Source organism: Ictidomys tridecemlineatus, chromosome X (assembly GCF_052094955.1).
Source record: "Ictidomys tridecemlineatus isolate mIctTri1 chromosome X, mIctTri1.hap1, whole genome shotgun sequence".
Classification (NCBI taxonomy): domain Eukaryota; kingdom Metazoa; phylum Chordata; class Mammalia; order Rodentia; family Sciuridae; genus Ictidomys; species Ictidomys tridecemlineatus.
This window is the reverse complement of record NC_135493.1, coordinates 17,086,734-17,110,992: the sequence shown is the minus strand read 5'-3', so window position 1 is coordinate 17,110,992 and position 24,259 is coordinate 17,086,734. Positions and strand designations below refer to the sequence as shown.

Sequence of the window (24,259 nt, the reverse complement as noted above, 5' to 3'; positions counted from 1 at the left end):
CAGATGTTCCCATTCTCCCTTATCTTATGTTCTAAGGAGATGAGGGCCTGACAAAAACAAAACAAAAGGTAAACAAGTAGTCATAGATTACGTGCTTTGCCTCATGCCCATCAGCTACCATATTTCTTCTTTTGGGAATTGGTATGGGGGGGTCAAAACCTGGCAGGAAGTTTGCTGCTATAGTAATAATGATGTCCTGCATCTTGAAAAAGTTACATTAAACTTTCACATCACTCTTTTTTAAAATATTTTATTTGTAGGGGGACACATACCTTTTTTCTTTTTTATTTTTGTGGTGCTGAGGATCAAACTCAGGGCCTCACACATGCAAGATGAGCGTTCTACCACTGAGCCCCAGCCCCAGCCCCCACATACTCTTATACACACACACACACACACACACACAAACACACACACAAACACACATGTGCATGCACACACACACAAGCATAAATCAAAGTAATCTGCTGCAATATGATGGAAGATGGGCAGACAGAAATGATCACCTCAGCCACACACCTGTAATCCCAGCGGCTCAGGAGGTCGAGGCAAAAGGATTGTGAGTTGAAAGCCAGTCTCAGCAATTTAGCAAGGTCCAAAGGAACTTAGTAAGACCCTGTCTCTAAGTAAACAATACATGGGGCTGGGGATATGGCTCAGGGTTTAAGCACCCCTAGGTTCAATCCTTGGTACCAAAAAAAAAAAAAAAAAAAGGATCATATTAGATCCCTGAGCAGAAGCCCTGGATCCTCCTTACACAGACCAATCAATATGTGTGATTATAAGGGCAGGGTGGATTCTCATTGTGGAACACTTGTAACAAGTGAGGAAAGCCTCCAACCTCCCAACACACCACTATGCACCCACATAAACACAACTCCTGTTGTGACAATGGTAATGGCTGTGCCAGTGTGTTTTATACCACCTGATTCTGATTAGCTTTACTTGCCAAGCTTGACCCTTGTAAGTTATCCTTTGTCTAGCTCTGTAACTTCTAAAGAAAAACCCCTTGGAGGCTACGGATGGTGCCCAGTGCACTTCTTAGTATGTAGGAGGCCCTGGGTTCCATCCTCAGCATCAGAAAAACAAACAACAACATCAACAACAAAAAACTACTTTTTTTAAGAATTGATTTTATTTTTTTTAAATACATGACAGTGGAATGCATTACAATTCTTATTACACATATAAAGCACAATTTTTCATATCTTTGTATAAAATATGTTCACGCCAATTCACGTCTTTATACATGTACTTTGTTTTGCATTACAATTCTTATTATACATATATTCCACAATTTTTCATATCTCTGTATATACAGTATCACACCAATTCGTGTCTCATTGGTTCATACATGTACTTTGTTTAATGATGTCTATCACATTCCACCATCCTTGCTAATCCCCTGCCCCCTCCCTTTCCCTCCCTCCCCTCTTCCCTATCTAGAATTCATCTATTCCTCCCATGCTCTCCCTCCCTACCCCACTATGAGTCAGCGTCCTTATATCAGAGAAAACATTCGGCATTTGTTTTTTTGAGATGGGCTGATTTCACTTAGCATTATCTTCTCCAACGCCATCCATTTACCTGCAATGCCATGATTTTATTCTGTTTTATTGCTATGTAAAATTCCATTGTGTATATATGCAACATTTTTTAATCCACTCATCTATTGAAGGGCATCTAGGTTGACTCCACAGTTTAGCTATTGTGAATTGTGCTGCTGTGAACGTTGATGTGGCTGTGTCCCTGTAGTATGCTGTTTTTAAGTCCTTTGGGTATAGACTGAGGAGTGGGATAGTTGGGTCAAATGGTGGTTCCATTCCCAGATTTCCAAGAAATCACCATACTGCTTTTCATAATAGCTGCACAAAAGACTACCTGAGTTATTAACTTCTAGAGTCAACTACTCCCAGAAAGGGGGACAAAAATTAGTTTGGGCTGGGATTATGGCTCAATGGTACTTGCTTACCTGGCAAGTGTGAGGCCCTGAGTTCAATCCTTAGCACCGCATGTAAACAAATAAATAAAATAAAAGATCCATTGACAATGTAAAACATATTTAAAAAAAAAAGAATTAGGGCTGGGATGGTGGCTCAGTGGTAGAGCACTTGCCTAGCATGTGTGAGGTACTGGGTTCGATTCTCAGCACCACATAAAAATAAACAAACAAAATAAAGGTCTATCAACAGCTAAACAATAAAAATAAAATTTAAAAAAAATTAGTAACCCAGACCTCCTTTAGTTTTTCAGAACCTGGAATAGTAGGTGGTCCTCAAATGCCAGCAAAGGACTTGTTAATAATCCTGCTCTCTAAGTAAAACAAAGCTAATGTTTAATTTGCAAGAAAATAATGTGTTTACTTTAAAGAGTTACAAGGATTGGCCCAGAAGACAAAGGTCACTTGTGATTGGAAAGAATGTTTAAACTAAAGAGAAAGGAAAACATCCCCCGGAGGACAAAGACTGTTCCTGAGCCCAGATGCTGCCCTCAGTTATAGCCTTCCTGTCCATTTCCCTGTGACCCTCCTTACCTCCTCATACAAGCCCTTTGACCCCTGAATTCCCTAAAATGGAGGTTTGAGAATAAACAGCCCCTCCACCACTTCAGGACTGGCCTTTTTTTTTTTTTAAGAGAGAGTGAGAGAGGAGAGAGAGAGAGAATTTTTAATATTTATTTTTTAGTTCTCGGCGGACACAACATCTTTGTTGGTATGTGGTGCTGAGGATCGAACCTGGGCCGCACGCATGCCAGGCGAGTGCGCTACCACTTGAGCCACATCCCCAGCCCAGGACTGGTCTTTGAATAATCTGATTTCCTTCTCACTAACTTTCATCTCCACAGTAATGGCTTCCTAGTGGCAAAAACAACAGACTTAGGCCTTGTACTTTTGTCATTTTTCTTTCCTGAATTCCGAAGTAACCGGGAGACAGGTAAGACCTGGAAAGTTAACTATACCTTTGAGACACTGCCTCCCACATTAATTATGTTTAGTGCGGCATCTGTCAACATAGACTTGCACTGGGTCTGAAGTATCTATTTAGGAGGTCATATTTTTTCATACCTGTGATTTTAAAAAGTTGCTGCAAAACAACAGCAGTGAGAATAGTTGTGAGGAGAGAATTCATAGCACCATTCCCATCCACTTAATGAACCCATTGCATTCATTTGTCCTCCCCCTTTCCATTTGGAACATGCCTTCTTCATGCCATTTGAGTGACCACAGCAGTGAGTCACACAGTTGCAAGGTGTACACAGATCCAAAGAATGAGACCCACTGATAATGGAAGGTAGAGTATAGTGACAGAATTTATTTCTTTAAACAGAGGAGAAGTACAATTACTACAACGCAGGGATCCCAAATGGATAGCTGCCATGTTACTGCTATCTAGGGGGTTTATATGGTATGGTATTGCTGGAGGTGAACTTTATTGGTTGATGACCTTTGGGGAAGGTAGTTTCTTCTTCCAATCAGAGGGAGATACTTGGTGATCATGCGCCCTCCCTGTCCTATCAGGATGTTGAGCATGTGCTGTTTATGTGCTTGTTCACATGCTTGACCACTTGCTCTCTGGCCCTGCAGATACTTTGTATATGGAACTGTTGCAACTGAGGTCCCACCCTGTCTGCCAATCTAATTTCTAGCTCTCAGCAGCATCTATAAGATGTGTGTATATGTAGCTCTTGAAGGTAGACCATGAGGCTTCACTGGGATATGATGCCAAGCACAACCCACAAGACAGAGCTGATGGAGTCTGGGAGCCAAGATGGACAGGGCTGCCCTCCTAGGATGTGAGGTCTGGGGCAGTGGTTCAGAAAGGGCAGGGCCTGGACATACCATCCTGTGATGCTCTTTCTTTCCAGTCAGCTCTGTCCACTCACACAGACTTTATACAGTGGAGTTAGGTGAGAGTAAACATACTTTGTCAGCTATGTTGACAGGCCCTGGAAGCCATGTGTTGACAAGGGCACAGATCCACTTCTATATCTTGCTGTCCTGAGAGTGGCTTGTGGACTACCTATATGAAGAAGGGGCTCAGGACCTCCTCCCTGTCCTGCAACTCAGAGTGACTGCCCAGCTACCCCAGTGCAGGCCTCTGGAGAGCACTGGCTAAGAGTGATTGCTTGAATGTGGTAGATTTAGATAGCAAGTCAGGATTGGCCAAGGCAGACTGGTGAAGAAAAAGACCTGCCTGGCCTTGCCTTATGCCCAGTAGATTAGATTGCAGTATAGTTCAAGGGTATCCAGATTCCTTAAGATCCCAGGAAACTTAGGCTGCCATTCTTTTTTTTTTTTTTTTTGGTCCTGAGGGATTGGACCCAGGGGTATTTAACCACTGAGCCACATCCCCAGTGTTTTTTATTTTTTATTTAGAGACCAGGTCTTGCTAAGTTGCTTAGGGCCTTGCTAAGTTGCTGATGCTGGCTTTGAACTTGTAATTGAAAGCAGATGAAAAAGAATACAGAAAGAAAAAGAAATGGAGGCCGAGCTCAACAGACCAGCGATGCTTAAAGCAGTGGAGAGGCACATTTTCAAGAGGGAAAAGGGTAACTGGCTACAATAAGGGTCTGATTTTTATAGGGTTTAGAGGGGCTGAGTTCTGTCAGGAACTGTGTTGGTTACAGCTGGAAGGAGACCTTGGGCAGTCAGGGGAACAGTTGTAGATAAGGAAAACTGCAACAAGTTCAGAGCTCATTACACTCCCTTTCTCCTTGGGGGTTGTTATTTTCCAAGTCCTTCAAAGGGTGTGGCTAGAGATCATAGGGCTCTGTACTGGGAAAGCTGGTTTCAGCTACAGGTGGGGCCAGGTTGAGTCCCTTCTGTGCTCTCTGCATTTCCCTTTCTTACCCTCCCTCCGGCTGGGGCCTGGTTTTCTATTTTATCCTGCTGCTTTAATTTACCACAGATGTCTCAACACATGTGGCAGGAGGGCAGGTAGGGGAACAGTTGTAGATAAGAGAAGTTCCCTGGGGATATTTTGGAGGATATTTTCCATATCCTCCCAAGCCGCTGGGATTACAGGTGTGTGCCACCATACTGGCTAGGCTCCCAGTCTTTTTGAAAATCACTGGGAGGTCACGAGCCACTTGTAGGTTCAAATAGGAACTACTTTATTGCCCGAACCCAACGGGAACTCTCTAGAACTCCACATAAACTTCGAGAGAACCAACGGGAACTCAACAGGAACTCAAAAGTAGCGGGCACCCAAGGTAGCAGGTGCCACCTTATCGCCGGACAGCAGAGATTTATATATAACTGAATACACAGCTTGTTTCAATTTTGCATCATCCAGTTACAGCAATCAGTCATTATCTTAATAATTATACACAGCTTAACTTAATCATCATCATCTTAATGGCTCGCTGGCGTTACTTCTCAACCACTCCTTCTGGCAAAATGCCAGGCGCCATCTTGACTTGGTTGTGGCTCTCAACATTTGGGTTTCAAGAAAACAAGCATAGAAGCATCAGAGCCTTCTTGACTAGGCTCAGAAGCCCCAATTTTTCCACCACGTTTTTTAGTTATAAGCAAGTCACAGGCCAGCACACCCTGAGGGTGGAGAAACAGACTCCACCTTCACTTCTTGAAGAAAGGGGTAGCAAAGACATAAAACAAAGGGAAGCACCTGCATTCTGTGGTCTGAGGACTTGCTGTGGTCTTCTTCACAACCAATTGGCCATGGTCTGTATATGAAAATGTGAGTTAGTACCTCGAGCAAAACAGAATATTATAAAAGCCAACAGATAGCAATGAAGTCAGTATGTAGATATAGATTCACCCAAGGAGTGTAAATCCTTTCTAATCCACTGGTGTGAATGTTCAGTCAAAAACTGGGTAGAGCTTGGTGCAGTGGTGTGTGCCTGTTAATCCCAGGTACTCGGGAGGCTGAGGCAGGAGCATTGCAAATTTGAGGCCAGCCTCAGCAACTTAGCAAGACTGTCTCAAAAATTAAAAAAGATAAAAATATAAAGGATCAGGGATGTAACTCAGTGGTAAAGTGCCCCTAGGTTCAATCCCTAGTCAACAACAACAAAAACTGTGTAAAGATAAACTACCTCTGGGTTTGCAGGGAAACAAACAAAAACTGGATGGAAACAAACCATATCAGTTTGAATTTCCCTCCTTACATCCTAAGAGGAATGGTCAGTAAAAGGGTGTTGCTGGATTGCCTCCAAGAAAGTAAGGAGTTAAAATAAACATCTGTGTAAGGCTGGGCATGGTGGCACACCCCTGTAATTCCAGCGGTTCAGGAGGCTAAGACCAGAGGATTGCGAGTTCAAAACCATCCTCAACCCATGGTGCCAAAAAAAAAAAAAAAGACACTTATGTAGCCCACAACTGGAATGTTGTGTGAAGTTCAGAAGCAGGATGATAGTTTTACCACAGTATGAGATCAAAGATCCTTGCTTTGTGAAGATCAATACAGCATGTCTTGACATCTCTCAGGTTAGAAGTGAGAATGTGATACAGAGTGGCATTCTGAGTAGGTTCCATGGTTAATAATAAGAAGAAAAGTGGGCAGACCTACAAAGAGTGAGAAATTGCAGTAATGTCTTATTCTTCTTACCTTCATTTTGCAGGTGAGAGAATTGAGATCCAACTGAGAGAAATGACTTGCCCAGATAACAGATGTTTGAACCCTGTTCCCTGAGATACAAATGGCCTCTAGATGGCAGTGTATTCCTTGATTTCAGTCTATTCCTGAACAAGCAGAAAAATTGAAGAATTATCGGACGAATTTGAACATTGAAGTACAACAATCAAATTATTATCTTTTACCCTGAAACAATGATCTTTCCTATGGAACTTAGCATGGCTAAGAAGCCAACAGTTGTGTCCACAGCAGCATCTCCTAGGCACATACCTTATGTCAACCTAAGACAACTGTCCTCCCTCAGATGATGTCTTCTTTGAAAATAGATGTTTTATAAATACATTTGGTGAAGGGTCCTTTAGAGAGATGCCTTTTGAAAGGCAGTGATTTGGGGTTGGGGCTGTGGTTCAAAGGTAGAGCACTTGCCTAGCACGTGTGAGGCCCTGGGTTCAATCCATCCTCAGTAACACACAAACAGCGACCCCCCCCCAACAAACAAACAAACAAACTCAGCCATTTCAAGGAACTTTTCTCTTGTCCCTAACTGTTCTTCTTTAGAATCCTAGAATATTTCAGTCTCTACTAGGCCAATACCAGGTTCTAGCCTTCTATCTGCTAGTTTCTGTTTCCTTATCTTAAAGTGAGGAAGTTGGGTTAAACCCAGCCTCAGATATTTTGATTTAATTCTCCATAAAAATACTGTTAATGTTTTGGTTTATCTTTATATATCTAGCTCTGGAGATAGATACAATTACATATTTTCTTTCTTTCCTTTTTCAGTGTTGGGGATGGAAACCAGGGTCTTTCACATGTTAGTCAAATAGTTTATCACTGAGCTGCACCCCATCCCTAAAGGCATATTTTATAAATTTTTTGTCCATGTACAAATGTAGCATGCTTATATTTGTACATTGTGAGCTTTCTTTCTTTCTTTCTTTCTTGTAGTTCTATGTATTAAACCCTGGGGTGCTTTGCCACTGAGCTACATCCCCAACTCGTTTTATTTTTCATTTTGAGAAAAGGTCCTGCTAAGTTGCTGAGGCTAGCCTGGAACTTGCTATCCTCCTGCCTCAGCCTTCCAAATCAAGGGGATTACAGGTATGCACCACTACACCTGATTTAGACTTAAATTGGTTTTGTTTTTTTGGGGTTTTTTTTGGTACCAGAGATTGAACTCAGGGGCACTCGACCACTGAGCCACATTCTCCTCCATATTTTGTATTTTATTTAGAGACAGGGTCTCACTGAGTTGCTTAGAGCCTCACTAAATTGCTGAGGCTGGCTTTAAACCTGTAATCCTCCTGCCTCAGCCTCCTGAGCTGCAGGGATTATAGGCATGCATCACTGCACCCAGCCCAAACTTCATGCCATTCTAAGGTGCCATGGGTTTAAGAGCACACAGGCTATCTTGGTTCTAATCTTGCCTCTGAAACTCATTGACAGTATATCCTTGAGAAAGTGACTTGGCTTCTCTGAGACATATATGAAGGACCTGGCTGTCCAGATTACTATGAGCATGAAAGAAGAACATAGACTCATGCTTAGCACAGGGCCTGTCAGAGGCAGTACATGAGCTATTATAGCCATTACAGGAGGGAGATTGATGAGTGTGTGATTTTGCTGAAGTTATTAGTTTGCTTTTTTGCTGCAAATACATGCAAGAAGCAACATACCTACCAAGTCTGAGTTTTTCTTAGGTTCTTGCCCTGTAGGTCCTACTTCTATCTCAATGGTGTTTAACACATATGTCACTCAAAGTCTTTTCTCTCAGACCTTGTCCCTCTTTTCTCTCTACCAGGTTGTGTACCTCTCTTTGTCATAGAGTCTCTTTGGGAGAGTTATAGTGGCAAAGTGAGCCAGCCCTATGTAATCCCCCACCTGTGGATGGCAATGGCCTGGAGGACCTCCAGCAGCAGAAATTCCTGTCTCCGTGCATCCCTGGTTTTCTGAGACTATGGTCACCTTAACTCACACATTCTTATATAGGGACAGACTGAGGGAAGATGCCATACATTTGGCCAATGTCCCCCATTATCTGGGGGCCAGTACAACTAGGTTTGGGAAGCCTCATCTGAACTATAACAAAGATTCATTACTGGGCTGGGGATGTGGCTCAAGCAGTAACGTGCTCGCCTGGCATGCGCGGGGCGCTGGGTTCGATCCTCAGCACCACATAAAATAAAATAAAGATGTTGCATCCACCGAAAACTGAAAAATAAATATTAAAAAATTCCCTCTCTCTCTCTCTCTCTCTCTCTCTCTCTCTCTCTCTCTCTCTCTCTCTCTCAAAAAAAAATCCATTACTGGATGCCCATTGCAAGCTTCAAAAGACCATGTGTGCTACCACTTGATAGTGCTGGGTATCTTGATAACTGTTGTTTGAATCAGCTTTTTCACTGCTGTGACTAAAATACCCAACCAGAACAATTTTACAGGAGGAAAAGTTTATTTGAGGGCTCATGGTTTCAGAAGTCTTAGTCCATACAAGGCTGGCTCCATTCCTCAGGGCTTGAAGTGAGGTAGGACATCATGGTAGAAGAGTGTGGCAGAGGGAAACAGCTCATATGATGATCAGAAGGCAAAGAGAGAGATTCCACTCTCTAATGTTTGTTTTTTGTTTTTCTGGTACTGGGGATTGAACCCAGGGGCACTTACCCACTGAGCCAATCTCCAGCCCTTTTCTTCTATTTTATTTAGATACAAGGTCTCACTGATATAAAATATATACCCAAAGTCATGCCCCAATTCTCATTACCACTAGCCACACTCTACCACTTCAGTTACCACTCAGTTAATCCCTGTCAGGGCATTAATTCACTGATTAGGTTAAGACTCTCACAACCCAATCATTTCTCCTCTGAACCTTCTTGCATTGTCTCACATGTGGGCTTTTGAGGGACACCTCACATCTAAACCATAACAATGGTAATAACCCAAATGTCACTGGCCTTCTGTTCTATAACCCCTCAGTCCCTTCAAAACTCATCACAGCCCAGAACAACATTTTAGAAAATTTCTCAGGGAAGGGACACACACTATGGGACACTATAATGGCTGGAGACATGGGTGAGGGTAGCTAGTTGGGAGGGGCTCACAGCCTAATGTGAGACTCATTCTGAACACAAGAGAGGATAATAAAAGTCATATAAATAAAATTCCAGATACAAATGGAGAAAAAGAGAAGTGATTTAAATCTGCAAACTGGTGAACCTCTCAGCAAGAGGGAGACATGGCAGCTTGGGCCCCTCTACACACTGAGTGGCAAGAAGATAGTTGATGACATCTGCAGCCAAGATCTTTCTGAAATCACATGGATAGACCCATGCCCAGATACCTAGAGTAGCACAGCTATAGGAAGGACAGACTGCCATAGTCTTGTATCCTTTTCTGTGGGGGTGGATTTCAATGACCACAATGATAAGGCTATTTGATGAAATGTTTAACCCAAGGTAAGCTGCACAGAGGACAGATGATTTTAGTTATCTGGAAATTGTATACAAACAGTGGAAACTATACTGATATATTTAATGAAAAATCAATGCCAAGTAAAAACCAAACCCTTCTATCCATTTAATGAAATTCTGCTATTACAAAAACTTTATAAGACCTACTGATATGTAATAAATGATGCCTCAGTTGCAAGGAACCAAGAATATAATGCAAGTGTCCTAAGATTTTGTTTTGTTTTGTTTGGTACTGTGGATTGAACCCAAGGGCACTTTACCACTGAGCTACACCCCCAGCCCTTTTTATTTTTTATTTTGAGATAGAGTCTCACTAAGTCACTTAGAGCCTCACTAATTTCTGAGGCTCGCTTTGAACTTGTGATCCTCCTGCCTCAGCCTCCTGAGCCACTGGGATTATAGGCCTTTGCTACTATAACCAGCTTGTATTTGTGGCTTTTAAGAAGTGAACCAGAAGAGTCATTTCTCACAAGGAGGTGATAGATCTACTACCTTTGGGGGAGTACTTCCATAAACAAAAAAGAAAACTTCTACATGGCCAGGAAACTTCATACCTCTGCCCCCAAGCCTCTGTCCTCAGTGCACCAGACTGAACTGAGCTCTGTTGGTTCATTCATGTGGCAGACACACAGCCTCTTTGATCATGCATTGTGAATAATAAAAACCTACAGGTGGGATCTTTCCGAACATTTATTGTAAGAATACAAATATTTTGCAAAATTCAAGAAATCAAAGTGACAAACATGTTTTTAAACTTTTATTTGCATTTTATGCTGAATTTATTCCTGTGCCATCAGTTTTTATTTCTTCAGTTTCTCCTGGGGTATCTTTTTCTTCTGTGCAACTTTTTCTTCTGGTTTAGGAATAAATTGTTGCTTTTCAGTGAGGATCATCTGTATGTAGCCAGGGAACTCATATGGGTTAATCTGATCATGAGGTCTATAAGTACAGTAGTGCATCCTGTGTGCTTTGTTTACCTGGATATGTTCAATGAGCAGATAATCTATGTCTAAACTCTTAAGTTCAGCATTATTCTGCATTTTTCAGCATGTGTAGCACAAATTCAGTACATTTTTGGGGCCACCAACCTGTGTCCACCCCAATGTTTGGCCTAGGCACACCTCCCATTGCAAGCCTGGACTGTAAAATATTGCTTCTTTAAAGTGACATCTTTCAGGTTCTTGGTGGCTTTTCAAATATGCATACCCTTGATGGCTGGCACAGTTTCATGAATGGTCCTAAAGTGTACATGTAGATTTGAACCTCTTGATTTGCATGATTTCATGGGTTTTTTTTGGAGCAAGAGAGTAGTAAACCATTTTTACAGATCATCTCAGGCTCCTTATAGAAGGGGGCAAACATGTTTTAAAGATAGAAATGAGCATAGCTTAGGAGAACCTACTAGGAGGTCTTCTAAACTATATTCTATGCATGAAATGATATGAATGAGACTGCAGGTTATCACTCTGGACCTCATAAGCACAACTGGCTCAACTAGGGTGAGGTGAAAAGTACCAAACCAAGTAGCTATGGCCAGAGGACTGATTGAGTCACACAGAAAACAGAAGAGTATGGGAAGATCTCAGAGAAAAAGCTCCTACTGGACAGACTAGTCAGCCTGAGACCACTGCCCTCATCATGTAAGAACAAAAATGTACTAGATGGTTTTTGACATGTCCTATAAGGAAAACATTTAAAAACATCTCTTGAAGAAGCACAAAAGAATGTGTCATAGACCATGAAAACAACCCAAACTCTGAGCTCATCCCAAAACACACAGTAGCCCAAAGTCAACTCCTGTTCATAAATATAAATAGCTGATGTCACAGGGCCAGTCCTTGAGTCAACATGCTCCAAATGAAGTTCATGATTCTTGTAGGACTGCTACCATGCTGTAAAACTTAAAAAACCTATAGACTAAATGTTAACTTTAAAAATTCCCAGTGCTACATATGATGCTGTGTAGAATGCCAATACTACATATAAATTGAAGAATCAAAGTAAAATAACAGTATATAGGCAGTGAAAGGCATTGCTCATTCCTCCATGTACAAGTATTATCCTGTAGTTGAGTTCTAAAATATAAAAATGCATGGGGCATGGGTGTGCACACCTGTAATCCCAGTGATTTAGAAGGCTGAAATGGGAGAATGGCAAGTTCAAGGCCAACCTGAGCAATTTAGCAAGACCCTGTCTCAAAATTTAAAAAAAAAAAAATGGTTAGGGATGTAATTCAGTGGTAAAGCACCCTGGATTTGATGCTCAGTACCCCCAAAACATAAATATATAAATTTAAAAAATAAAATCTAAAACCATTTGGTGGGGAGCATTTGTCTGTAATTATGGGAGCTTCCACGCATGCCTCTAATTCCAGGTTCCCAGATCAATCCGATCTGGACTTTCGAGAAGCCAAGGTGCTTGGTTTCTGCCTGAAATTGCCCTTCACATTCCATAGATCAGCACACTGACTGCTCAACCAGCTCAAACTGGAACTAGAGTGGAATCTACAACAGGATTTCCAACACTGTGTAAGGCAACTATGTATGACTGATGGGGAGGGAGATTGGGAAAATTCAGGAATTCCATTAGTCATCACTGGATATAGTCCACGGTTGTTTCTTCAAAAAGACCAGAAGCAGTGAAGAGGTCTCTGTGTGAACGAAAACGCGCAAGGGAAGCTCAGAACATCAACCCGAATACAGGTATGCAGCGGGCAACCCAGTACCAATGAGCAACCTAAGCACTATATTAGTGGAATCAGCACTGTGGGCTGAAGGGTTATATGCAAATCCAGAGGGCTCTATAGGAGATGATTCAAATTGTATACTGCAGTTACGTATGTTTCTCATATTCTTCCCACCTTCTCTAATATTACCATGCACTAATTTTCCTTAACAAAAAATCTGATTCCTGACAGCCGCTGCCTGCTCCTCGACGCTACCAGAGCCACCCGCGCCAGCCAGCCAGCCCCGGCCATGGACCACCCGCAGTGCCACAGCTTACCCCAGGACCTGTCCGACTCCTTGAAGGAGGCCACCATGGAGGTGCACACCCTGGCAAAGAATGTCGAGTTCATGAGGAACTTCCAGAAGGGCCAGGTGACCCGAAAGGGCTTCAAGCTGGTGATGGCATCCCTGTACCACGTCTACGTGGCCCTGGAGGAGGAGATCGAGCGCAACAAGGACGACCCCGTCTTCGCCCCCCTCTACTTCCCCGAGGAACTGCATCGCAGGGCCGCACTGGAGCAGGACATGGCCTTCTGGTACGGGCCGTGCTGGCAGGAGGCTGTACCCTACACAGCAGCCATGCACCGCTATGTGGATCGGCTGCAGCAGGTGGGGCGCAGGGAGCCCGAGCTACTGGTGGCCCACGCCTACACCCGCTACCTGGGCGACCTGTCCGGGGGCCAGGTCCTCAAGAAGATCGTGCAGAAGGCCCTGGACCTGCCCAGCTCCGGAGAGGGTCTGGCCTTCTTCACCTTCCCCAACATCGCCAGCGCCAACGAGTTCAAGCAACTCTACCGCTCACGCATGAACACTCTGGAGATGACCCCCGAGGTCAGGCAGAAGGTCATTGAAGAAGTCAAGACCGCATTCTTGCTCAACATTCAGCTGTTTGAGGAGTTGCAGGAGCTGCTGACCCAGGACCCCGAGGACCAGCACCCCTCACAGACAGCAGACCTTCACCACCATGCCAGCAGCCAGGTGCAAGGTGAGGACCTCCTGGGCTCCCATTGAAAGGGATGAAGTGCCAGGGTCCTGCCCTAGCAGGGTTCAGGGAGTCCTGAAGGATGAGTGGCGTTGGCGAAAAGGATGAGACAGGAGTCGTTCCATTGCAGCAATCTCCAGAGAGAGAGCACTAATGCAGCTTTCTCTGGGTCATCTTTTATTGCAATTTTTCTCATCATTATGGATCCAGGATATGTCATTGATTATACAATTTCAAAGAAGTGACATTTCCTTAACCATTATTAGGAGTATAGAAAAATGTAGCATCAATTTACATTTTTCCAGGATGTGACCTTTAGTTGTCAATTATTAAGTGTACAAAATCATTAATAAAATATGTCATTAATTTACAAAAAATCTGATTGCTGACATCCTGACAACTACTTATTTATTTATTTTGGTTAATAACAGGGGTTGAATCCAGGGGAGCTTTATCACTGAGCCACATCCCAGGCTCTTTTAAAAAATGTTTTATTTAGAGACAGGTTCTCACTAAGTTGCTTAGGGCTTTTCTAAGTTGCTGAGGCTCGCTTGAACTCATGATTCTCCTGCCTCAGCCTCCTGAGGTTGCTAGGATTACAGCCGTGCACCACCATACCTGGCTCCTGCTAACTATTCTATCAGGTGATGCGGATAAATCATAGAGATCAAACCTGCCAACTGGAAGGATTTAGCTTATCCAGGTACTCAAGGATGGGGAGTTAAGAGAAGTACAGTACAGCCCCTGGGCCAACAGAAAGTGGACATCAACATATTTATCTGAATCATCCATAATCAGGTTTTACATTGCATTCCTCAACCGAACTGACTGGGACAAGTATAGGCAAAAGCAACTGCTCAGACTGGTAACTTGTCCTGGATGTTCCTTTGCACAAATTCTACTTGAGGAAGTTCTCTGCACACACCTGACTTTGGCCAGGACTCAGGAATACCCACAAGTGGGGAGTAGAGGGAGGGAACTAGTATCTCATGGTAGAATGTTGTATGGGCAAATCCACAGTAAAATACAAAATAAAAGTTTAATTCTCTTGGTAAAAGAGGGAAGAAAACTATCCCTTCTATTTTCTTAGAGTATTTCTTTTAGAAAACTTGCTTTCTTTTTTCTTCTCCACATTGCAAAGTATACAAATCTTTTTAAAAGCTAAATAAACTTCCTGCCAATATTACAATCAGGATTGGACAAAGATGGCCATACCATCCTGAGCACACTTCATATTCTCTGATCTTTTGGGCCCAGTTAGTACCTGTGTAACGGTGGTCTACTTTATGCTTTGAATATAGCCCTTGCTGCTCTGCCATTACAACTTTTTAAAAATACTTACTAATTTTTTAATTTGTTCTACTTAGTTGTACATGACAGCAGAATACATTTCAATTCATCATACACAAATGGAATACAACATCTCAAGTCTCTGGTTGTGCATGGTGTAGAGATATACAATTCATGCAATCATACATGTACCTTGGGTAATGGTGTCCATCTCATTCCACCATCTTTCCTGCCCTCATAACCCCTCTTCTTGTAACTAATTTTTAAAATGGACATTTTTTCTCTTCTTCTCTCCCTGCTCCTCCCTAATCTCTCCCCCTCCCTAATCTCAGGGAAAACAGGATTACCTTTCTTCCCCATCCTAGGCAGAGTTAGCTGTCCCTGAGCACACACCCTCCATAAGAATTAAGTAATCCAGACATTGGGGGTGGTACCAGAAAGTCTCAGAAATGACTATCTGCCAAATTAACAAGTGAATGTCAACTCCAAAAGAGAACATATGGAATTCAGCCTTTGGGTCACTTCTTTAAAAATTCCTGTTCCTGCTGATGGGCAGAATCACAGCTTCTGGGACAGGAGTTCTTTGTGTTTCTCCTTTGCTAGCAAAATAATAAAACTTTTTTTCCTTTTACTCAAAACTGTGTCCTTGTTATTGGATTGGTATCAGAGAAAGAGACCGAGGTTTTGGCAACACTTGGATGGAAGGAATGTACAAGGAGCTAGTAGCAAAAACATGTGGACTGTATGAGAACTAGAGAAAGGGGTAGAGGGGACAACAGTTGAAACCACAACCTGAGCCAGGCCCTCCTGTGACAGACACAGGGAAATGCATGTTACAAGCAGCGCCCAGGTGGCCCAGGAAGCCACAGGAGAAAGAATTGGAATATGAATCAGATGAGGGACACAGCACATCCAGGTTCCAACCACTCAGCAAAAGCAAGAGCAGCTCCTTCTCACAACTCCCTCACCTGACTCACCTGCCCAACATCAAGAGAGGGTGCAGAGCCACCTACCTCCATGGCCATCTTCACAGCCTAAGGCTGATCCAGCACAGCCTTCACCAACACACAAACCCAGCATCCTTGGGGTAAATGGGACATAAGAACCCCCCCCCACACACACACACACCATCCTAAATGTTTCAATTTGCCGAGGACCATGGCCTCTCATATTACTCACACTCAGCAATGTGCACTGAGCCAGGCTGCCCCACAGATGAGGGAACAGGAAGGGTGCATTTCCTTGAACCCCTAAGATCCATTGCACTTTCACACCAAAGTCCCTTAGGCTAGAACTGTCTGTATCTTCCTCATGCTATGGAGCAAACTCACTTTCTTACTTGAACCCTTAGGGGACTTGACACTGGGAGACCATTGTGTCCCCCACCACAAACTGCAGCTGCACCTTATCCTGTCACAGTCCCAGTGGCTGTAGCACTATTCGGGATGCCCACATCTCTCTCCCTGGTGTTGGCCACACCCTTTCCTTGAGAGTGCAGCAAGGTCTCCCAGGCAATGCAGTCAGCCCTTGGGAGGACCCCAGGACCCCTGGGTGGGACCACCAAGCCACCAAGGCTTCCAGGACACACAGAGGAAGTGACACCATCAGTCTGTGGTCTGTGGCCTGTAAAACTGGGAACAGGAGGGGGGTTAGGCCACCAGCCTGGAGACCTGACCCAGAGGTTTCTGCATAACCAGGCTCCAAACTTCACCCATCTTACATTATTGACAGAACCCATGGCTTTTATTTCCTCCCACTGATACACAGAGGGTGGTCAGAAGAAGCAAGCACAAAGCTGAGCACAGGAGCCTAATAGGCCTCAATTTCTGGAACACATAATGTCTGTCACAAGTTTCCCACCAGAATCCAGTGTCCTCAGCCTCCACGAGCAGCTCTGCACAGTGCTGCTGCTCCTAGCCCTCGTCCCATCTCCAGGCTGGGAGCCCCTGAGTGAGGGGCCAGGTTTATGTGCTATTCCATCTTTCCTGATCAGAACCGTCCTCCTTTGCTCTGAGCCTCTAACCTCTGTAGTTCTTCTCATTAAAAATCAGACAGCCAAGTGCACGCCTGTAATCCCAGCAATTTGGGAGGCTGAGGCAGGAGGATTAAAACTTTGAGGTCCACCTTAGCAATTTAGCAAGACTCTGTCCCAAAATAAAAACATTTAAAAAGGCCAAGGATGTATCTCAATGTTACAGCAGCCCTGAGATCAATCTCCAGTTTTGGGGGAAAAAAAGTACTCATTTCAGTGGGTCTTGAGAGGGTTAAGTGAGATAAAACATGAAAAGAACTGAGCACAGTTCTGGATCCCACTTGGTATTGCTACCTGTTACACTACCAGCTGCATAAAAGAGGGAACCAATATAGCAGGGTATTTTATTAACTGACCTGAATTTTGGTTAGTGGTTACCATCTGCCTCTTCTGACTGGTCTTTATGCTCCTGAATAACAACTTAGCCACCAGGAAGACTAGAGATGGCATTCAAGGTGGAAAACACAGGCCTTCACTTACCAAGCTGGCGGTGAATGGAGGGAATGTGCCTTTATGTTCAAAATAAATAAGGCTCTCCTTTTGTGACTCCCACATATCCTCATCTCCCCAAGCATCCTGAGAGGCAAGCATATTGCATCTATGGGGGAAACACAAAACACTTAGAGAAAAAAAGAAATTACCCTCTGAGCAGGAGGCTACACAGGTTTCTTTGTGCAATACTCTTGTCTAAGGCACTTGAGGCTGTCCAAAGCATAAAGTTATTTGCTTTATAAAACAGTACAATAAAAAAAGAAAAGCCTAACTGAGAAGAGACCAAAATGATAACTGTAAGTATAATTCTATGTAGATGGATTTTCCGGGATTCACATTTCACCATATCCTGAAATTTCTAGACCTTGCTCATGAGCACATATTATATCTATAATTCAAAAATGTTAAAAATTGAGTACCTTAACCCAATGTGCTGGTAGCAGGCCTTCCCTGGCCCCTGGGGCTCAGCCCCCAGTTCCTTGTTCTGCATGTCAAAGTGGCCAGCTCACAGGGTCGTGACAGGTTTGCGGTTTCCTGTTTATCTGCCTCAGACATATGTGCCTCTTTGGGAACATCTTGACCTCTTCGGAGCCTTCTGATAGGGGACGGTGGCGTATCCCAAGGACGCAGTTACTACTCTTCCCTCCTCGCTTTTGAGTAATTTCCTGCAGCTGTTAAAAAAGATATATAAGGGGAACAAATTTGGCAATAAACGCGCACACGCTTCCTCCTGGATGAAGAACCTTGGTGTCCTGTGTATTTCTTAACCCCGCCGTCTCTCGCCGGACTCGGCTCCCGTTAGCCGGACGCGGCACCAATGTACGCTATGTTTTGCACAAAATATTAGAAAATCAATTTTCTCTTTCTGCATATATGATCCCTAATAGAGTTTCAGTCAAAGGCTTTGCTATAAATGGTCTATTATTACACTACCAGTCGCATTCTGTTTCCATCACCCATATAAATAAGAAGGAAGAAAAAACACATGAGGCAACTATGAGTTGGCAGGAACTGTTTCACACTAAGAAATCACAGTGTTGCAGGAATCAGGCAAGAAGCAGCAAAAGGCACTCGAAGAGGAGAAACCAAACTTCATTTTATGACAGCAGGCCCAGAGGAGATCAGACTCCAAATTCTGAGTGCCCATCACCAGTTTTTCACATTTATAGGGTACCTAGTGTCACAAATTTTGTAGTCTAAACAATACATGGTTGTGCCCAGGGTTTCAACCAGGAAGCATGTTTACAGAAGCAGAGTGAGATAAGGGGAAGAGCTGGCTCTTCTCATATCCTAGAGAAGTCATTTACCATCCAAAAGGTAGGAGTGGATTGTGCCAATTAGGTTCCATGAAGATGAGCTGACTAGAAAGGGGAAGGGAACTGACCCTTTCCTGGGTACTAATTTGCACAACAGTGTTTAGTTTATTTTGTATCCAGGATTGGGCTAGTTACTCAGAACATCTTCCCCCTTCTCATGGCCCCATAAATCCCTTAAAGGGGTATCTCCTCTGACCATGTCCTCCAAGCTAAGCCACTGGTAACTCTGAAGGACCAGAACAACCCTCTACACCTGGTTCTGGTAGTTTGGGGCTATTATAGTCACACCTACAGCAAACAACAAGACAAGTAATGTCATTAGTCCCAGTGCAGAGGGAGATATCATGACCATTGCACTCCTTCATTCCCCATTGAATTCCTCAAGCTTCTGCTGTGTATTGACCAGTCAGCCCCCAAGTTTGCAACTAGAGCAGGGCTGTAGTTTGCTCAGGGCTTGTTAGTGGGCAGATTAACATTTGGGATGGCTGTGGCAGAGCTGTCACAGGGTGGTCTCTGGAGTGTCAATCTGATTGGGTTTCTGGGGTTGGCTTTAGATGTCCAGGTGGTGGATTTCTCAGTGGTAGGTACCTTTCTAACTCGAGAGTGATGTATCCATAGGCCTATTCCTGCAACTTTAATGGCAGTGGGAGAAGTTAATATGACAATGTGGCCCCCCAGGTGGGTTGAAGTGGGTCCTTCTTCCAGTTTTCAATCCCTACAGAATCTCTGGGCTGGTAGGGATGCACCTGGTTTCTAAGTGAGAGGGGGCCCTCTCCTGGACATTTCTAGATATCTGGTGAAAGGTCTTTCCTAGGGCCTGGACCTGCTGGGACAGGCTAAGCTCACTTGCCTGATGAGAATCCCCCATTAGTTTACTTATTACAAATGGGGGTCACCCAAATGGAACCTCAAATGGAGAATATTGTGTGCTTCCAGGTGTAGAGCAGACCTGGAGGAGAGCTATAGGGAGGAGATCTACCCAAGAAACTCCTGTTTCCTGACAGAGTTTAGCAAGGGTGTTAGTTAGGGTGCAGTTCATATGTTCAACTTTACCTGGACTCTGTGGTAGGTAGGCTGTGTGTAGCTAGCTTCTATTGATTCCCAATATTCTGTGAGACTCTGGATGACTTCCATGACGAAGGCAGGACCATTGTCTGAAGTGATGGAAAAGGGCAGGCCATATCTGGGAATGATTTCTCTTTACAGAGTTTAGTCACTTCTCAGGTCCATTCTGTCCAGGTGGGCAGGGCCTCCACCCATCCTGAGTAAGTGCACAGCAGTACCAACAGCTATTGATACCCCTTTCTTGGTTTAATTTCTGTAAAGTCCATCTCTAACTTCAAAAGGTGAAGTCCCAAAGGCCTGGACCCCTGGAGGCCAGACTGGCTTCAGGTTAGCATTATTTTGGGCACAAGTTACACAACTCTGGCTGACTTGGTTACACAGAGTACGGTTACAGTAGTAGTACCTGTTGCAAGCCAGCCATGGGCTGCAAGTGTGCCACAACACATGGTGGATAGGAACATCTGGTGTCTGGGAATGACCAGTGGATATTTCCTCTGGTTAACTGCCCTGACACATTATGAATTTCTATCCTGCTCTTCCATGTCCCACACAGCACTTGAGATGGGTATAACCTGCCAAGACGCCCATCAACCTGCTGACTGCAAGACATCAGGAAGCAAGACTCTGCCCTTGAAACCTTATCTGTGTCTTAGATATACCCCCTTAAATAAACCACAGGAGCCATCTTTCCTTTGTATAGTTCTAGCTCTTGTGTGTACTGGATCTATCAGGGACTCTGCTTTTGTGAATATACTTCTGACTCTCTGTCTTTTGTTCTTCACTAATTATTTTAGACTTTAAGTTCTCAGGTAGCTTATGCCCTGTTGGCAGGAAGAAGAACCTCCCAGTTAGACGCTGGCTATGGCTCCCTATAAGTACCCGGTATGAAAAGTGTCCAATTTAGTTTTTGCTGGGTGAATCCATTTCATAGTGCTGATATCCTAAACCTTGTGGGATGAAAATTGGGTAATCTGGCAGACTCACCATCTTCTGGTGTTTTTGTCCTCCCTGTATGGCAGCCCATTCGAGTTCTTCTCTGTATAATTAGGGCAATCTGGGAGACTTGGGGCCAGCAGTATTTGAGCTGTCTGCGCCGCTTAGGGACAATGTCCCGACACAGAGCCACTTCTTTGGCCACCTGATCAGCCATCTATTTCCTCTGCTCACAGGGTGCATTCCTTTCTGGTGCCCAAGGCAGCACATCATGCCTACCAGAGCCAGTTTCCAGACTGCTTCCAGGAGTCTGAGTATTTCTTCTGTGTTTTTTTTTTCTTTACTTCCTACTGACAGAAGTCCTTTTTCCTTACAGTTGGCCCCATGCACATGTAGAGTGGTAAAAGCATATTTCAGATCAATGAAATGTTGACTTGCTCATCAGTGGCATACTCTAAGGCCCTGATCAGTGCCCATAACTCTGCCTGTTGGGCTGACCACACCTGAGGCAGCACTCCTGCTTCCACCACATGTCTCTCTGAGGTTACTGGGTATCCGGCCATCCTTTGTCCTGTATGAAGCTATTCCTGCCTGTGAACAGGGTGAAGTCCAGATTTTGCAGGGGCTGGTCAGTCAGATTAGGGCAACTGGAGGAGATTTCATCTATCAGGCCCTCACGGATCCCAGATCAGCTGGCAAGAAGGATGTAGGGTTTAGGGTGTGCATAGTTTATAGCTTTATACACTGTTTTTCACATAATAGTCATTGGTGGTGGGCCATCCGGGAGCTGGTCAGCCATCAATATCCCTTGCAATCCATCAGAGCAGTGACGGCATTTGGGACTTTTACATTGATATTCTGTCCTAGGGACAGCTTGTTGGCTTCCTGAACTAAAATAACAGTGGCTGCCAGAGCTCTTAGGCATGGAGGCCATCTGGTTGCTACCAGGTCCAGTTGTTTCAATAAATAAGCCACTGGCTTCTGCAAGGGGCCAAACTCCTGGGTGAGGACGCCAAGGGCAGTTCCATATTTCTCTGCCACAAATAGGTTGAATGCCATTGTTATGTTGGGCCATCCAAGAGTGGGCACCGAGGTTAATTGCATTTTAATCTCCTGGAAAACATGTTCCTCATGGTTCCCCAACATAGGGGGTTGCTTTCCTGCTTGGAGGAGGATGGTTTGGTACTGCTCCCGGCGGTTGTGTCCCTCTTCAGAGTTGTGGTCCCAGGCCAGGTCCTCCTCTGGGGCTGCCCTTCGTGCCCAGGCCTCAGCATCTACCTCTTGTGCGGGGGCCTGTTCTTGGAGCCCCTTCTGGGCTTTGGTCAGAATGTGTCCTGTCTCCTCAGTATTGAAGAGGGTGAGGAGGAGGGGACAGCAGTCTCCACAGGTCCATCGATGGGTTTGGAAGGTTGACTCCAGGTGATCTCCGGGTGCTTGGGGCTTTTCTGAGTATGGAGGGGTTTGGTGCTTCCAATTCAGGAGGTCAGTGATGTTGAAGGGCTGATAGTAGAAAATGGAGCGCCCTTCTTGAATGGTGCCATCTGCATTGAACTGTGGGGGCCCAAGGGTCTCATGCAGGGACAGCTGCAGGGCTTGTGGCTATTAGGTGAGCACATGGGGACACATCAGAGCTGGGATGCTGGGGAAGATGTGGTCTCTGAGATGACTAATACCGCATGGTCTAGGATCACCTATTCTCCTTGTGCTTCACAGATCATTCTGGCCCATTCACACTTCATACTAGGTCAATGCCCTGGCCTTCAACCTGTGTGGGAAGCAGGAGCACCCTCTCATTAAATACTGTGGGCTCTAGCATGTGGTCATGCGCATGGGCGATAACAACACTCCTTGGCTTCACATCCCATCTCTTGTTCACGCGATGCCTGTGGTGAATCTGAGATGTATGAGTTCTACACAGTCCCCCACGATGTCCCCTTGCCAATAGTCTCCAACCAGCCACAGTGATATCAATGCCCTGAACAGAATGCCGTCCCCATATGTCTCATGCCCCGCCCCCCCCCAGACCCCTTACAGACGCAGACTGGGCTTCCTTCTCAAGTAAGCTACTTGTAGTCACAGTCACAGGTTCACCTCCAGGGCTGCTTCCTGTCAACTCACACTTGGCACCTGGCATGCTGATCCCCCACACTGAAGTAAAATTCCATGCTCTGTGGTACTGGGCACCAACCCTCGACAGAGAGGCTCCCCACCATTCTTTGTCTCCTGCACCTGATGCCTCATGACCCTCCTTTTTCTCTTCCTCCATTGATGAACTGTGTCAGGAATACAGAAATGAACAGGCAACAGCAAAAGGAATGCCTCTCTACCCAATTCCCAGCTGAGGATATGAAACTTCCAACAGAAGGACTCTACTGGTCCCTGAAATCAGTGCTACTCTGAGTCTGGACTTCTTTCTTCCCATATCTGTGTGGCTGGCGCATAGAAAAGCACAGGCTGAAACCAAATAGTTTTGTCCCATGACATCACAGTGCCCCAGTCATGTCCATCTGCTGGGTTCCTTCTTCGCCATGGCTCACTATCAATCAGACGTTTGGCATCACTTTCAAGCTTTACCATGCCTTTGGTGGCCTTGAACCCAGTGAGTGAGTATTCAGTCCTCTCTCTGTCCTGTCCAAGGTGAGGATCACAGCTCTCCTCTCTCAGGGTTGCAGTTTCTCACTTCCTTCCACTGAGGAAGCCTGCAGTGGGAAAGGCAGTGAGCTGTGCTCTGATCCTTCCACCTGGACGTGGTCCCATCTTCCCTCCACCCCTTCTGTAGTCTTGTTATGCAGGGTCCGTTGAACAGGGGATAGACACAGATCAGACTCAGTGATCCTTGTCTGAATGGAGTTCAGAAGCTCTGTTCATCGCATTTCTTCCTCTTCTGGGGACTGACTACCTTCATACCTACTTTGGAGGACACATCATTGAGTGTGCACCTTCCGCTGTCCCAGACACATGGCCTCCATACTGATGTCTTAAGAGAACTCCCTCCCGCCTCCAGTCACTACCGCTTACGTGTGATTTGGACTCCTTCCCACTGATTCCACCAAACTTGCAGGGTGACAAATGAAGCCCCAACTCCACCCCATGGCCACTAGTGGCCTTTTGGAAGCCCTGTCCCTAGTAATTTGGAGGTGGAGGTTATTTCCACAGGCCCGATCAGCCAACCTTAAGGTGCTCTGAACATGACCCACCCTTGGCTTCCAATCCCCACACTTTGCAATGTTAGTATCCACCTTCTTAAAGGTTGGTGGCCAAAGCTCACATGCCTGTGGCCCTGGAGTAGCACCCAGATGTGTCACGAGTACAAAGTCTATGAGAAATGAAAAATGTCAAAGACAAAGAAATGAAAACTCAGTT

General features: G+C 44.7%; 1 long non-coding RNA gene and 1 pseudogene across 1 annotated transcript; one reads left to right on the top strand and one right to left on the bottom strand.

Moving 5' to 3' along the window:
* Nucleotides 1–2,649: 2,649 nt before the first annotated feature.
* Nucleotides 2,650–18,188, bottom strand: LOC144371686 (uncharacterized). Its single transcript, XR_013431664.1, has 4 exons — nt 18,002–18,188; nt 17,571–17,688; nt 6,570–6,703; nt 2,650–5,685 (listed from the first exon to the last, which is right to left on the bottom strand). It is a non-coding gene; the product is annotated as an uncharacterized LOC144371686 (long non-coding RNA).
* Nucleotides 12,990–13,797, top strand: LOC144371667 (heme oxygenase 1 pseudogene; annotated as a pseudogene).
* Nucleotides 18,189–24,259: the final 6,071 nt, after the last annotated feature.